We start from the raw sequence: 14,829 nt of genomic DNA, 5'->3' as shown, positions 1-14,829 counted from the left end.
TACCTACTATGGGCCAGGTAGTTTACAAATTCTATTTTATTGGGGCATGACAGTAACATTATGTGATATTTTGATCCCCATGTTTTACAGATGATGAAAGCTTCTTGAAAGTTAATGAATTTTCCCAAGGTCCCAAACCAGTCAAGACATAACCTCAGGGTTGCCTGGCCTCAAGAACTTCTCCTTTTTATTCCAGAATTGGTTAATGCCCAGGACAACCTTGATTGTTACTATAAACTAGGAATAATGATGAAAAGATTAGAAAGGAGTTATGAAGAATGGCTATACATGTACAAACAAGGAAAAGTTATTCTTGAATTTGTCACAAGATTCTGAAACAGCACAAGGAAAAGAGAAAGAGATTCCTTCATCCATTTTTTCAAAAAATACTTGAACATTAACTATGTGCTAGCAGGCATACTAAACAGGAGTCTCAAGATAATGAGTTCTGTCTTCAAGGACTCAGTTTATTTAGTATGTGAAATTGACAGGTAAATACAGATTGATAAATCTAAAGATGATGAGCACAAGAGAAAGACCACTGACCAAGCCCATGGAGAGAGGGGAGAAGTGTGAGAAGATGTGGCCTATTGAAGAAATGAAAATGGTTTAGGGAGGCCAGACTAATGGTTGTCACCTCTGGCTATGTCTTAGTATAGAGGCACCATGAGAGATTCATGGAGTCAGAATCTCCAGGGATGGGGCTTAAGTGAGTGTCCCCAATTGCTTCTAATAGGTAGAAGCCTGGTTAAGAATAATGTGCCAGAGCCTGGGGTACAGTTAAGGAGAAGAGATAACTATAGGGGAACAGCCAAGCCCTCCAGGGTCCAAGGGGTTGATCCCTCATGGCCACAGGAAGGGCTGGAGGATCTATGTGCCCACAAAGAGAGAGAAGAGATGAGTAAGGGTTTGTTGCAACTATTTAGACTATGGGAGTCAAAAAATATAAAGATAGGACACACTGAATAAGGGTTTGGAAGAAAGGGAAATCTAGAAGGACTCAGGTTTCTGGCTATGCCTGGTGACTGGAGGTTGCTGGTGTCATTTGCTGAGCTATTCACTAAGAAAGTTATGTCTGAGGTCCCAACAAAGCAGCATTTCCTAAACTATACTTTACCAGATATTAACAGGTGCTTCAAATACACCAAAACACAATAGAAACTTGGGGATGTTTTTCTTAATTTTTTGCAGAAGAAAAATAATAAATATATTTTTTAGTTCTTATTATGTGATAATTGAAATTTAAGAAATCATAAGGTTAAAAAATTAACAAAAAGGAATCACATGATGCTGCACTGTCAGACCTGTGTACATAGCATTTACCAAGGGCTGCATCACATCTATGTATCCTTAGTGACTATTAGTTTCTGTTATGTCTCTTGCCCTTTTTTTTCAATGTTTGTGGTATTACTCAATTTTATTATAAATATTATGCCTCACCAACTCATCTTCCATGGGTGTGTGGCTGAAGGAAGGATATAAACTCCTCCATCTCCTTCATAGGTCCACCCCCTCTAAATCAGAATTCTCTAAGATTAGTCCTAAATTCTCCCCTTTAACTCTCCACTTTCCTCCAAGGCTACCTAACCCTCACCTTTGTTTACCATCTTCTAGTATAGACCTCTTATCTGAGTTCCAGACCTATTTACCCACAGTTCTTCACTCCCACCATAACTCCTCTTGAATTTCTCAAATGCATATCAAATAGTACATTCATAAACAACTCATGATTTCTCCCACATCAAATCTGCTCTCTTCCATTGGTTCCCTTTCAGGTAACAGGAATATCTTACCTGGCTGTATAGCCAGAAATCATCCATAACAAAATTCTTTCTTTTACTTCCTTCCTTTATTTAATGCATATTAGCCTACTGATTTCATTGCCTGTCTGCCCATCCTAAACTCTGCCACCACCATATTCATCCTAACTGTCCCATCTGTCATACTTTACAATAACTTATCTACTGAATTCCTCAATGCACTGTATCCCCATTACTCTATTAATCTACATTGTAACCAGAGTGATCTTTTCAAATTGCAGATCTGATCTGTTTTTATAACCAGTTTTGTTTTGTTTTTAATGATTTTAAACAAAAATAGACTAGTATTTCTCACAGTATTGTTTATTGATCAAGTTTAACTATTAGTTTCAACTTTTTAAAGAAAATTTTGTAGTTATAGATGGAGAGCATGCCTTTATTTTATTTGTTTATTTTTATGTGATACTAAAGATTGAACCCAGTGCCTCACACATGCTAGGCAAGTGCTCTGCCACTGAACTACAGCCCCAGGCCCTAGTTTCAACTTTTGATCCCTAATGTGGTTGTGATCTTTTATCAGTTGGGCTGGAGATTTGAAGGTTCCAGTGGAGGTTTCCAAGGGGTATTACTCACTGTCTAGCAACTGATTGTGGCTAATATCAGGAAGCTTGGCTGGGGCTATTAATAGGAATGCTTACACATTTTCTCTCCGTGTGCCTCTGACCAGTTTTTGTTGTTGTTGTTGTTTATTTGTTTTATAATAAGAGCAATGTACTTTTAGTCAAGGTAAAGCTCTCTTTGACTGCACTCATTGAATTTATCTGGAATTCACTAAAGCATAATCAGAATCTCCTAGATTAGGTCCCAACAATTATATTTGTAATATATTCTACAAGTGATTCTGATGTACAACCAGGGGTTAAGAACCCTGGATTAGTCAAGGAGACACAGGAGACAAAGTTTAAAAACATTTCTTTCCCTCAAAGCACTTTTTTCACTTTGTCAGTGCATATACTTTAGTGGGATAATTTGGTTAATACCTGTTTATCTATGACTTCACTGTAAGGTACATCAACATTTTTGCTCACTATTGTATCTCCATCACTCAACCCAATGCATAACTCATAACACCTTCTATCTATATAAAAGAATGAACTGGAAAATTCAAAGACATAGTGGTCAACATTGTCAACTGCCTAATATGGACTGAAAATTGTTCCCACAGCATTTCTCATATCTCCCATAGCAAAGTGATCTTGCTCACAGAAAGAGCACCAGTTTCAGGGATGATGGTATAGCTCAGTGGTAAAGTGCTTGCCTGGCATGTGTAAGGCCCTGGGTTCAGTACCCAGTATGAGCTGGAGACCAGCTTTGAAGTCACACAACCCAATTTAGACTCATGATACAGTCTCTAACTAGTTGTCCAACATCATTCACCAAATGAATCCTTCTGAAATCCCATTTCCTCTCCTAAACATGGAATTAATAATGTAACATTGCAGAGCTATAGGAATTGGAAACAACAAAAAAGTATCTGAGTATGTGGGCTGGTGTATAAAACATGTCTTTTTATTATGATGCTTTGGCATCTGGGTATTTAATGATACTGGAGAGACTGTTCCTCCCAGGACTAGCCAATCCCTAGAGATAGTAAACAACTCACCTGTGAGCATACCTTCCAAATGAAACCAACAGTCCCAGAGCCCCACCACCTTATCTAAAGGGCTCTCATACTCAAGGCCATCACTCCCCTCTACTCACATTTCAGGATCAAGAATCAAACAACTAGGAAGAACTCCTCTCCCGAGAGTTCACTAAAATTATCCAAATCAGCCAATCCTACCCTTGCTTACCCTGTCTTGATGGTTTCTTCCCATAGAACCCACAAAACAGGCTCTTGCCCATTTCCCCTCACTCCCTCTGCCTCTTGACCAATTGGCAGAGGAATTCCACATGCTTCCCTGTAAGGCATGCCCTCTTTTCTTGAAAACCATAACAAAGTACATTTTCAAAGGCAATCATCTTCTGATCTGTGGTCCTCACTAAACCTGAACAATTTAAAAAAAAATGAGTAGGTACCCAAGACATCACAGATAAGGGTAAATTCCACATCACAAAGTATGGGTTACAGAATAGACTTTATTGGGGAAAATTTGCCAGCCAGCAGTTGGTAAAAGAAAGTATAGGTCCACTGATCCACTGATTCTCCCATCAACCCACTGAGAGGAAGTTTGGAAAAAGGTGTTCTAGTGTTTCAGGGGAGAGCTTCTGCTACCTTCTTATGGTGCAAATTTGAGAAAGCAGTCTTGTCAGTGGGGGTAGAAACCAACTGTTTCTCATCAGAATTCTGGATTTAGGTATTTATGCAGCTGTCTAGCAAACCAGCTTTCTAGTACCTGGTGTGTGTGTGTGTGTGTGTGTGTGTGTGTGTGTGTGTGTGGTGTTTGGTGGGTGGGTGGAGCCTTGGGGAGGTGGGAACACTGAGCTTGCCTATAGCCCCTTCCTCTGGAAGAAGGCATTTCCCTCCCTGGTCAGAGTATATCCAGGCAATCCTGCTTGCTGAGGCCTTCGGTTCTACAATGTATCTGCTTTCTAATGTAATGCATTACAATGAATCTATTTAATCACTTAATTGTAACAGAAAACACCAATTGAAACTTTATTAGACTCCAGCATTATCTACCTTTTAAGTGTCTTAATTCATTTAATCTTCACAGCATTCTATGGTGTACATTCAACTGTTTGAAGAGCAACAGAACATATGAAATAATTTATCCTAGGCTAATGGCTTCTAAGAGATATGGTCTGATTGTTTTGAAACCAACTCATCTGACACCAGGGTACATCCTCTTGGATGCCTACTCTGAGGAAGTATTGTTTCATAAATGCATTCTCCCATCAAATCAAAACGCCCTTTAGAAAAGGGCCTGCATTTTCCCACATACTTATTTAAAATATTTATCAAGGGGCTGGAGATGTGGCTTAGTGGTAGAGTACTTGTTTGAAATGCATGAGCCCTGCCTGGATTCGATCCCTAGTACCACAAATCAATTAAGCATAAAAGTAGAAATATTTATTGAGTGCCTATCTGTGCACTGAGCAAAAAAGGTATCAAGACAGTGTCTTTGCCATCACATAACTTAAAAATAGCGAGAGGCGCACGTTAAACAGAAAGCACACTTAATTACCCAACTTAATTGTGATGAAAACTACGAAGGGGAAAGTGGAAGGTGTTCCGGAAGTGTCTGACAGGATCACACCCAGACTGGGAAGCCAGGACGGATGGCTGAGACCTAAAAGCTCGCTTTGGCCGCCCGAGAAGGGGCAGTCAGGAGCCCATCAGCGCCAAGTCCACCTCTTAAACCAGCAGCCGGGCACACAGGAGGCTCGGTAAGTGCTGGAGGAGTCAGTGACCGGTGAATGAGCGGTGGAAAAGATGAAAGGATGCGCTGACCGACCGGCCAACTGACAGCTAACCTCGAGGGGCGGGCCCTGGTACAGCCGCCGGCTCTACGGAGGCAAGCCGCGGGAGCCCAGGTAAAGCGGCGGGGAGGACTGAGGCCGGACAGGGGCGGGTTGGGAAGCACCTGGGGCCACGCTGCCAGACCTCCCCACTCACCCTTCGCTCTGCCGGCTGCGGGCACCGACCCCAAGGAGGGAGAAAGAAGGCCTCCCGCTGCTTGCTTACCGGAAGTGCGAGCGGGCGCGCCCCTCTAGGAAGACCGGAGGACTGCACCTCCGTGGTCCACCCGCCTCTCCGCGCAAGACTAATGTCCTGGGAAAAGGAGATGGTTTTGAACTCTTGATAAAAGTGTAATCAGAAGTTACAGTTGGAGCAGACCTTGAGGGTTGAATCAGGTTAGTGACTGGAAGAAAGCCGTAGGTTTTCAAGGCATGTTCTGTATCCGTAGTGTCCTAAACGGAAGTCATTAGCCACGTGAGGCTCTAACTTGAAAGATGGCTGGTGAGACTGACAAATGAGTTTTCGTCTTATTTAATTTGAATTGAACACATTTAAATTACAGCATGTGATTACTGGCTACCATATGAGACAGCAAAATCCCAGTGAGTGAAATGAGATAAAAGATTTTTAATGAAGTAGATCAAATAAATAAGGAGTGTCAATAAAAAGACTGTAAAATTGTCTTCCATTTTAAAAGTCCATAAAGTTTATACACAGAACATATTCAATTTGTTCATTCCCTTGAGGGAACTAGCAACACATTTATTGGTCTATAAATACCTAATTTTGTCACGGAAGAAAAGATGTCTCCGCAGATGGGTGTGAGGAGTTCCCAGAGAGAAGAGGGAACTTGACCCAGAACCAGTCTGGGGTTCTTGACCAACATGATGGGAAAGAATTTCAGTACATGCGGATCAAAGGCATAGACAGAGCTAGTAGATACATACGGAGGGTGGAGGATAAACTCAAAATAGAGATTCCTTTGTGGTAAAAGCAAGGAATATGAACTCAAGGGAGAATACAGGCTATCTCTGCGGTGCTAATAAGAGGGCAGGTGCTAGAGGGTGGATAAGAGGTGCAGGCAGAGTGGAACTCCACAATTTCATCAGTTTTTCCTTTACTTGCACGTTTCCCTCATTTTATAGGGGCATGCCGCTCAACCTCAAGCTTTACAAGTGTGCTCTCTGCATCTCAGTGGTTGTGGACACTCCCTTTAAGGATTCAGTATCTCTCTCTATGGAAAATCCCTATCTCATTTTCACCTTGGGTGGTGCTGAGGATTGAACCCATGGCCATGTGCATATGAGGCAAGCATTCTACCAACTGAGCTATATCCCCAGCCCTCATTTCCACCATTCTTTAATGAATAGATGAATACAAACATTATCCCTAAGAGAGGATAATGAAATACACCTAAGACAGTTAGTGAACTCATCAATAGTAAACAATTCTCTATCATTTGTTTATTTTCTTTTAAAAATGTTTTAACATTCTGATTAAAACATTGACTTTAGTTAATAATAAAGCAACAAATTTTATTAAATGTAACAAATATACCACACTTATGGAGAATGTTAATAAAAGGGGAACCTGAGGCTGGAGATACAGCTCAGTCGGTAGAGTGCTTGCCTCACATGCACAAAGACCTGGGTTCAATCCCCAGCTCCAAAAAAGGGGGGGAGGCAGGGTGTAATATGGGACTTCTGTGCTATGTTTGCAATAATTCTCTGAATCTAAAACTGTTCTATTTTTAAAAAATTATTTAGAAAAAGCCAATACATAAGTTAAAGATGAATTTTATTTATTTATTTATTTATTTGTTTGTTTGTTTATTTATGTGGTGCCAGGGATTGAACCCAGTACCTCATGTATGCTAGGCAAGCACTCTACCACTGAGTCACAACCCTGGCCCCCAAGATGAATTTTTAAATTGAAGGATATGGAAATAAGTCCAAAGACATTTTCTCTAAGCTTTTGTCATTGAAAATCCCAGGCCTCAGCCAGACCAAAGGAACACAAAAGGAACCCCCTCCAGACTGGCACTTGACCAGGACCCTGGTGAGTCACCTGAGGTCAATACTATAAGCCCAGGGAAACTCCCTATATTCACATTCCTGTTCCACCCTAAAAGAAGCCAAGTAACTCAGACCCTAGCTTCAGCCACCTGCCATTTTCTGCCCTGAAAATGAGCCACACCAGGGTTCTACCAATTGACTCTGATGCTAAATGCTGAATAAAGAAAAACCTGCTGATGAGGTTTGCTTCCTGTCTCTTGTCTTCGTCATGTGGGCATGTTATTTGTCCTAACAAAAATATTTTAATTGTAAAAAAGATGAGAATGGGAAACAAGGGACAGATGCTGTTTCTGTCCCCTTTCATTCCTGGGGAGGTCCAATAAAATGCTAGACTTCCTCACTATAACCCTTGTGTGTCTTACCTGCTCTTTTTCTTTTGTTTCTCATCTACAACATTTTTTTGTGACTTATTTTATTTTTCAGATCTTTAATTCTTTCTTCAGTTACATATAATTTACTTTTAAACACATCCCTATTTCTGTTATGAATTGTTTTAAAGGTTTTTAAAGATTTTTTTCAGTGGTAGATGGACACAATACCTTTATTTTTATTTTTATTTATTTATTTTTTTTGTAGTGCTGAGGATCGAACCCAGTGCCTCACATATGCTAGGCAAGCACTCTACCATTGAACTACAACCCCAGCCCAGTTTCCTATATTATTTTTATATTGCTTTTTATGTCTATGAAAAAAAATGTGCATGGCTGCAAGTTCAAAGCCACCCTCAGCAACTCAGTGAGGCTCTGAGCAAAAAAAAAAAAAAAAAAAAAAAAAAAAACAGGCTGGGGATGTGGCTCAGTACACTGGGTTCAATCCTTGGTACAGAAATAAATAAATAAAAGATTTCATCTCTATTCTGAAGTCATAAAGATACTTCTGCATATTTTCTTCTATAAATTTTATTAAATATTTGCTTTTCATTTATGTCTGTGATATACTTAATTTGTGTGCAATATGAGGAAGGGATCTAATTAACTCCAAATGAATAACCAAGTATCCAAGAGTCAATTATTGAACTGTCCTTTATTTTCACACTGCTCTTCATGCCAGCTTATCTAACTAGATGATGATAATGATGATGATGATGATGATTTTGTTACTGGGGATTGAACCCAGGACCTGATTCATGCTAAAATGTGTTTTACACTCCCTACCTCTCAGCTAGATTATTTATTTTTGATTCCTCAAGTAGTGTGTGGTGGCAGTTTCTGTAGGCAATTTCACCCATCCACAAAGCTAGCAATTTAAGAATGACAAATAACATCAAAACTACAAGTCACTCAATATTGCTTGCCAGTCTTACTGTTTTCTAGCTAGCTCAAACTTTGCACAAAGACTATTTCAAAGCATTTCCACTTAACTTTTCAGTTTCTATCTTCACCTTTATTCTTAAATGATGCATAACTCAACTTTTTTTTTTCCAGTGAGTTTAAAAGCTTTCAGCCTGGAACAATCTCAGTTTCCCACTAACCTACCTGATCTTGCACCCATCTCTCCTGCAACTTTTCGATTAGCATGGAAGGAGGGTTCCTGGTATCTCAAAGACCTATTCCTCCATCTGTCCCAACCTCTTCTTCAGCTATACCATCATCCATACTCCTTCTCTTCCTCTTCCTTCTCCTCTTCCTCCTCCATTTGTGGTTCTGGGGATTGAACACAGGAGCATTTTACCTCTGAGCTACATCCCCAAGTCCCCACCTCCCTCTTAAATTTATTTATAAATAGGATTTCATTAAGTTGCCAAGGTCCCTCAAACTTGTAGTCCTCCTGTCTGAGTCTCCTAATCCCTGAGCAGGTCACTGTATGTGGCTTCTTCTAGATACCTTCTAACCACCTTGTTCACTGTTTTAGTAAGCCTTTTCACTGCTGTGATTAAAGGATCTGACCAGCACAACTGTAAGAGAAGAAAAGCTTGTTTGAGAGCTCACAGTTTCAGAACTCTTAGTCCAGAGAAGGCCAGCTCCATTCCTCACGGCTTGAAGTGAGGCAGAACATCATGGTGGTCAAGAAGTAGAGAGAGGGGTTGGGGCTGTAGCTCAGTAGCGCTTGCCTTACATGTGTGAGACACTACTCAAGACCACATAAAATAAGTAAATACATATTGTGTCCATCTACAATAAATATTTATCCATCGAAAAATTTTAAAATAATAAATAAGTAAATATTTATATTTACTATTTATAGTAATATCCTATCACCTTTGCTGTATATAGAGATTTAGTCAAGGGAATTGATAGCTCATCATCTTAGTCATTTTCTGTTAACCAAAAATCACAGGTTTTGCGCACATTCAAGGGGAAGGGATCACACACAGGTATAACTAATTAGGGGTAACCATAGGGTATCTCCTACAAGTACTTCTTACATATCCCTACTACTCTCCATCTTCACTATTACCATTCTAATCCAAGCCACCACCATCACATGTTCACACTATGTCATTGCCCTGTTAAGAACCTTTTAATGGTTCCCCAATTGTTCTTATGATCATATTCAACGACCCATTCTGGCTGCTGCCAATCTCTCTAACCACACTTTTAGCCAGAAATGTTCATTTAACACATTAAGCCTCAAGTTTTCAATTCTACAAATATAATAAATATTCAAATATTATTTCAAAATTACCAAAAGTAGTATATTTGTTGTTCACTTTAAGATATTATAGGTGTTCCATACCTGGGATGATGGGGCCAAACAGGTTAACATGTTCTAGCCTTCTTTTTTTTTTTTTAATTCAACTTTATTTTTTTAATTATTTATAGAACTTTATTTTTATTTATGTATATGTGGTGCTGAGAATCAAACCCAATGCCTCACTCATGTTAGGCAAGCACTTTACCACTGAGCTACAACCCGAACCCCCTGTTCTAGCCTTCTTATTCCCTGACTTTGTCAACTCATTTTCAAAAAATATATTACATGTCTAAACATGGACACCTGAGGAACTTCCATTCCTAGAGCCTAAACATGGACATGCACCTTTGGAACATCCAGATCCAGGGGCCTAAACATGGACGTGCGCCTTTGGAACTTCCGGATCCGGGGGCCTAAACAGGGACATGCACCTGAGGAACTTCCAGATGCTACAGCCTAAACATGGAGGACTAAGGAACTTCCGGATCCGAGAGCCCAAAGATAGATGTGCACCTGAGGAACTTCCGGATCTGGGGGCCTAAAAATGGATGTGCACCTGGGGAACTTCTGGATCTGGGGGCCTAAACATGGGCATGCACCTGAGGAACCTCTGGATCTGTGGGCCTAAATATGGACGCCCGAGGAATTTCCGGATCCGGGGGCCTAAACATGGACACCTGAGGAACTTCTGGATCCAGGGGCCCAAACATGGACACCTGAGGAACTTCTGGTCTAGAGCCTAAACATGAACATGCACCTTTGGAACTTCCAGATCCAGGGGCATAAACATGGATGTGCGCCTGAGGAACTTCCGGATGCTACAGCCTAAACATGGAGGACTGAGAAACTTCCACATCCGATAGCCCAAAGATGGACGTGCATCTGAGGCACTTCCGGATCCGAGGGCCTAAACATGGACACCTGAGGAACTTCCTGTCCTAGAGCCTAAACATGGACGTGCACATGAGGCACTTCCGGATCCGGGTGCCCAAATATGGACGTTCACCTTTGGAACTTCTGGATCCGGGGGGCCTAAACATGGAGGACTGAGGAACTTCCGGATCTGAGACCCCAAAGATGGATGTGCATCTGAGGAACTTCTGGATCCAGGGGTCTAAACATGGACGCCCGAGGAACTTCTGGTCCTAGGGCCTAAACATGGACGTGCACCTCAGGCACTTCTGGATCCGGGTGCCTAAACATAGACGTGCACCTTTGGAAATTCCAGATCCGGGGGCCTAAACATGGATGTCTGAGGAACTTCCGGATCCAGGGGCCTAAACATGGACACTTGAGGCACTTCCAGATCCGAGGACCTAAACATGGACATGTCTCTGGAACTTCTGGGGAGGGCGTGACTCTCAGAAGGGATGTGGTACATGAAGAGGAGCGGAGCATGCGGCCTGTTGGGAGGCTGACTCAGCTGTCGCACCCTGAGCTTGAATGTGACAGTGGCCTCACTTCCCGGCCTTCCCTTGGGTGTCACTTCCTCCCCTTCCAGGCGGTGCCGGAAGTGAGACCAGGCGCAGGGGCCAGGCCCTGAGAAGGGATGCCGTCTTTCTCCTCGCTTAGCCAGGCGCCCAGCCTGGCTGGGGACAGGGACGTCTTGTGACACTGGCTGCCTCCTGCACCCCTGCCCCAGGACCTCAGGGACACAGGGGGGGACAGTCCTTGATTCTCCCCTGGCCTCTGACCCTCAGTCCCTGGGTCTGCCGAGGGAGAGCTCTATCTCCCAGAGGGTCAGGGGGCCCCTGTGACCTGCTGCTCCTTACTCACCATCATCCTGGGCGAGCACAGGTCAAGACACCAGACGCTACTGAGAGTGACATCTCCTAGATGGGCGGCTGGGGACTTTGCTTCTGTCCCCAGGCCTTGGACATCGATGATCCCCCCCAGAGACAGAAAATAACCCCACACTGCCCAAGACTTATTTTTAAACTTTGGGTTCTGAAATTTTCCTGCTACCACCTTCTTTGTGAACCCAGTTTTTCAACAGAGACAATATTCCAGGGGTGGGGGGTGGGGGACAACAACATGGAGTTAATCAAACCAAACTGACACATCTGGTCCTCCAAGAGAAATCTGGACTGGAGGGAGAACAGCCATTCTCAACTGGCGAAATAGTGAAGTTCCCTTGTCCTTATTTTGTGTAAAAAAAAAATAATCTGATGTTAACTCATCAAATTATTTTTGATGAGTGCTTGACTCACAGGAAAACTGATTCTGTTCTATGGAATGAAGTGTTACCTGATTTTAAAATTAAAAATGAAGCCAATTAGGATTGTTAAATATATATATTACAAGAAAACTACAGGCCAATATTCCTCATAAACATGTAAGATTTATAAACAAAATTTTAGCAACTCAACCTCACCAATATATAAAAAAGGATAATATGTCATGACCAAGCAGGGATTAATACATGAATGCAAGTTTCGTTTAACTTTAAAAATCAATGTATGTAAGGGCTGGGCATGTAGCTCAGTGGTAGAGCACATGCCTAGCATGCACAGGCACAGGCTGAATTTTATCGGAAGGAAGGAAGGAAGGAAGGAAGGAAGGAAGGAAGGAAGGAAGGAAGGAAGGAAGGAAGGAAGGGAGGGAGGGAGGGAGGGAGGGAGGGAGGGAGGGAGGGAGGGAGGGAGGGAGGGAGGGAATTAGGGATTCAACTTGATCTATGCAGCCCCTTTGAGTTGTAATTGCCATGACTTCCCCTGAGTAACCCTGGTCTGTTTTCCCTGAATAGTTTCCCAGCATACTATAATTTTTTACAAAAACACTAAAGGAATATGTGGAGCTTTATGACTGGTCCCAGGTGCCATCAGTGCCAGAGATGTGCCTGATATCTTTGTTATTGGTTTAAGATGAACCAGGTACATTTTGATTTTAAACAAAGTCACTTTGACCATAGTCCCCTCCCTCCAAACCAAATGAAAGGTAGCCACCAGTCTTGCAGCCATCCAAGATATGCTTCTGTCAGTAGATACCCCAGTAAACTGCACTCTATGATCCTGGATATGTCTGCCTCTTTCTTTAGTTTCATAGAGCCAGTTCTCATACACTGGGAACAGTTCTTTCTGCAAAGGTGAATTGCCATACTAGCAAGCTAAAAATGAAAAACATATTGTCTTCTTAAAAGATATTTAAAAATCCACCAAACAGTCGTGATATAAATTCTCAATAAACTAGAAATAGAAAATAACTTCCTCAATATGATAAATGATATCTACCAAAAAGTTACATCTAAGATATTCATTCTCTCCAAATTGATCTCTAAATGCAATTCAATCTCAATCAAAATTCCAGGTTTTTTTTTTTTTTTTAGAAATTGGCAAGCTGATTTGGAAATTTATATAGAAATGCATTGGAGTTAGAACAGATAAAACAAAAACATTAGAAGTCTCACACTACCTGATTTGAGCCTTATTATAAAGCTACTGTAATGAAAAGTGTATCATCATGGGACTAGGGGCATAGCACATTGGTAGAGTACTTGCCTAAGACCCTGAGTTTGATCCCCCAGCACCAGAGAGGAGGAATGGGGAAAAGAAAGGAGAGGAGAATTTTTCCACAAAGGTTCAGTGGAAATTCAGAGGAGAAAGAAAAGTGCAGAACAATTGAATATCCACATACAATAAAAGAAACTTTGCCCCAAATCTCAGAGTATGTTTACCATAAAATTAATTCTAGGCTGGCATGGTGACATGTGCCTGTAATCCCAGTGACTCAGAAGGCTAAGGCAGGAGGATTTCAAATTCAAAGTCAGTGTCAGCAATTTATCAAGGCCCTAAGCAACTTACCAAGACCCTGTCCCAAAACAAAAAATAAAAAAGGGTTGGGGATGTAGCTCAGTGGTAAAGCACCCCTGGGTTCAATCTCCAGTATTAAAAAAAAAAGAAAGAAGGAAAGAAAGAATCATAGGCCCAAACGTAAAACCTAAAACTCCAAATAATTTCTGAAAGACAAAATATAAGAAAATCTTGTGACTTAGGTTAATTTGTAAAGATTTCTTACATACAACAACAAAACATCATCCATAAAAGAACTAAACTATAAATTATATTCTTAAACAAAATTTAAAACTTCTGCCTTCAAACAACAATTAAGAGAAAGAAAAACAAATTCATGATATATTTGTATAGCATTCGGACAAAATATTTATACAGACACTTCACCAAAGGAAGATTCACAGGTGGCATATAAGCAAATGAAACAATGCTACCTATCATTAGTTGTTAGGGGAATGCAAATTAAAACCATGGTGAGATACACAGAGAGTTGGTAAGGATGTGGAGAAACTGGAACTCTCATCCATAGCTGGTAGGAAAAGCAAAACTACACAGCCATTCTGTAAAAACAGTGTGGCAATTTCTTGAAATGTCAAACATACACATGGGGGAAGGAGGAAGCAGATGTCCATATAAACTTTTTTTTTAAAAAAGGACTCGTAGTATTTTTATACCTTTATTTTATTTATTGATTTTTATGTGGTTCTGAGGATTGAACCCAGGGCCTCACTCGTGCTAGGCAAGGCTCTACCGCTGAGCTACAACCCCAGCCCCTCCATATAAACTTGTACATGAATGTTCATGGCAGCTTTATTTGTGATGGGGAAAAAAAATAGAAAACCCAAACGCCCATCAACTGGTGGGCTAATGGATAAACAAACTGTGATATAAATACACACAATAAAATTTTATTCAGCAACAGTGAATTATTGATACAGCAATATAGATAAGGTCAGTATAATAATGCTCAGTGAAAGAAGTCTACCCCTCCCCAAAAAGTACATTCTAAATGATTCCATTTAAATAAATTTCTACGTTTACAAAACTTAGAATCTAAAAAATCTATAGTAACAGAAGACTGATCATTACTGGTAGGAGATGAGAATGAT

At 41.0% G+C, this 14,829-nt stretch overlaps 1 protein-coding gene across 2 annotated transcripts in view; it reads right to left on the bottom strand.

The window, feature by feature from the left end:
* Znf24 (zinc finger protein 24) overlaps positions 1 to 14,829 on the bottom strand; it is a 56,208-nt gene that overhangs the window by 8,926 nt on the left and 32,453 nt on the right. The window contains exon 1 of one of the 2 annotated variants that reach the window (XM_026400000.2): positions 5,380 to 5,430. The gene's annotated coding sequence lies outside the window, so the exon portion shown is untranslated. Of the gene's footprint in view, positions 1 to 5,379 lie in introns of those variants that run through there. The other variant, XM_026399998.2, reaches the window with a different exon arrangement.

This window comes from Urocitellus parryii, chromosome 13 (genome assembly GCF_045843805.1).
Source record: "Urocitellus parryii isolate mUroPar1 chromosome 13, mUroPar1.hap1, whole genome shotgun sequence".
NCBI lineage: Eukaryota > Metazoa > Chordata > Mammalia > Rodentia > Sciuridae > Urocitellus > Urocitellus parryii.
Note: the sequence above shows the minus strand (reverse complement) of the source record. Positions and strands in the feature narration are given on the sequence as shown.